The sequence below is a fragment of the Pogona vitticeps genome, chromosome 6 (genome assembly GCF_051106095.1).
Source record: "Pogona vitticeps strain Pit_001003342236 chromosome 6, PviZW2.1, whole genome shotgun sequence".
NCBI lineage: Eukaryota > Metazoa > Chordata > Lepidosauria > Squamata > Agamidae > Pogona > Pogona vitticeps.
This window is the reverse complement of record NC_135788.1, coordinates 6909205-6911651: the sequence shown is the minus strand read 5'-3', so window position 1 is coordinate 6911651 and position 2447 is coordinate 6909205. Positions and strand designations below refer to the sequence as shown.

Sequence of the window (2447 nt, the reverse complement as noted above, 5' to 3'; positions counted from 1 at the left end):
TTTCACTGGTGGAGTTGTTTCTTTTTTTAAAGAACACTATTTAATATGGAAACAACATCCAAAGCTGAAATAAGTGTGATAAGTACCAGCCTCCGATAGGAGAGCAACAAGAAGATTTAGTGTTGCTTCCGCCTCTTGTTAGTCCTCGTATGACAAAATTTTGAGAGAAAGGTCTTGCTTGGTTGTAGGAACACACACACACACACACACACACACAAAACCAAACCACAACTCAAGCAAACACTTTTTGTGTTGTGAATGACCTGGAACAGCAGGCGCTAGCAGTTCTCACAGGTCAGCAGGGGTTAGCGCTCCTCTCAACTTCTGATGTCTTCAGCTTGGCAGTTCTTGTACTATCCCAGAAATCATTATTTTGACTTGGAAAAATCACTCCCAGCAGTGTGCTAACAAAACAAACACCCACTCACTAAAACTGCAATTTAAATATTAAAAATTATAATTTTGAAAAAGCCTCCCCAAACTACCTAACCCAGAGACAGCAGCAGGAAAGCTTAATAAATATTGTCGAGGATCCCTTTACCTAGAGATTGGAACAGAAGGTTAATTTTGGACACCCCTCCGCCCCTGCTCTGTTAGCTTCCCCACTGTGTGCTTGTTTTCACACTGGTAACGAGATTGATCATGTTGCACAGTGGAAAGCTGGCCGGATGGGGGAGCACTTAACACAAGTGCCCTTGTGGCTTCACATTTAGCGAACCCTGGCTTCCGTGTATAAGATTTATGATTACAGCCTAAAAATCTGCTGAAACAAAGAGGCTTCCGAAATGTACCTCAAGACCAGAAGTGAGGGAACCCGGAGGCATTTCAAAGGATGACCTAAATTTCTTAACTTTTGGCATAACCACCGAGAAGGTCCTTTCATACCTGCGTTGATAGTGGCAATATTTGCTATCTTGTTTATAGCGACAATATTTGTGAACAACTTGTCTGTTGAATAAAATTGGGAACGAAGAATTAATGTTACTCCACCAACAGCTCTGACATAGAGCAGGGCTCCTATGCCTGTCTTTGAATAAGGAAAAAAAGTACTACAGTCACTGGAAGCTGTGATAGGACTGGAAGTCACACATTTCGAATTACTAAGCAACAGAGAGAATACAACCCCCAATGGCCATGGTGACTGGAGCATTCTGGGAGTTGTAGTCTTTTAAAAAAATACATAATAGCTTTCCCAAAGTAGTTCAGCACTCCAAACCCTGTACCAGGAGTAATAGGCTATGTGGTTCACTTCCATACTGTGTTTGGAAAGATGACTCACATTCCATGTAACATAGTCCTTCCAGGTCCCTGGAAGATAAAGATAATAATAATTATTATAGAACTGCAGAGCTGGGAGGGACCCGATGGATCATCAGCCCCTGTCCAGGAGGCTCCGTGGGGAACCAAACGCTCAGCCACTGGGCTATCCAGCAGTTCTACGGAGCTCTTCCTGTGAAGAGGTACCTCTGCCACTTTTGATGGTCTTTTTTCTGCTCCTTTGTAGACAAGGGTCTGCATCGCCAACTGATGGTATCGTTCCGAACAACGGGCAAGATCTGCTGAAGAGCCATTTTAAAGGTCATGGTTGGTTGGGCATTGGCTGATCTGAGCAGAAACAGCTCTCTGTTCACAGCGTGATCTGTTTGCTCCTGGCTCTAATGAAATCCGTGTGCCTTTTATTTACTTTAGGATTAATTGCTGGCAAAAGGTCATTTGATCCGAAGAAGTTCTCAAAAACCCTTAGTGGCTTGGTGACTGTTCTGCCCTTGGGGGTTGGCCAGGTGGGTTTCTTCGGCTCTTTTTTTCATACGAGAAAGGAGAACTCAGTCAAGTTTCCTGCAGCAAACTTAGCAGATTGAGAGATGCATTAGACTCCGCTATGAGCAAAAGGCAAAGGAAGAAACCTGTTGTGAGTTCCGCTTTACTGGCCAAAGGATGTGTTAATTACCCTGAGGAATGGATTTGTTTGCTCAGCCAAAATTTGCCTATGTTTCCACAAACATCTCCAGTGGCTTTCTCATATTGTGAGTGAGTCTTATATCATGGACATTCCTTACACCATGATGCATTTTCCTTCATTCTGTTCCAGGTTGGGGGCAAACTATAGTTTACCCAAACCATCATTGCAAATGGAAAATGTTATTTGCCAGCAAATTAGAAGTAAATGCTTTGATAGCCTTACCTTCTCTGTCCCTCACAGGTGAAAGGAAGAATGGGATACAATCATGCCCAACATGGATCTGGGTCCCCAGAGGGTCACACTGAAATAAATCTGTTAGTCTTTAAAGTGCCACAATATTTTTGTTGTTGTTTAGTCGTTTAGTCGTGTCCGACTCTTCATGACCCCATGGACCAGAGCACGACAGGCCCTCCTGTCTTCCACTGCCTCACGGAGGTCTGTCAATTTCATGTTGGCTGCTTTGCAGACACTGTCCAGCCATCTCATC

General features: G+C 43.6%; 1 long non-coding RNA gene across 1 annotated transcript; it reads left to right on the top strand.

The window, feature by feature from the left end:
* The first annotated feature begins 1457 nt into the window (after positions 1-1457).
* LOC144583780 (uncharacterized) lies at positions 1458-2241 on the top strand. The gene is made up of 2 exons (XR_013537718.1): positions 1458-1781; positions 2201-2241. It is a non-coding gene; the product is annotated as an uncharacterized LOC144583780 (long non-coding RNA).
* The last annotated feature ends 206 nt before the right edge of the window (positions 2242-2447 follow it).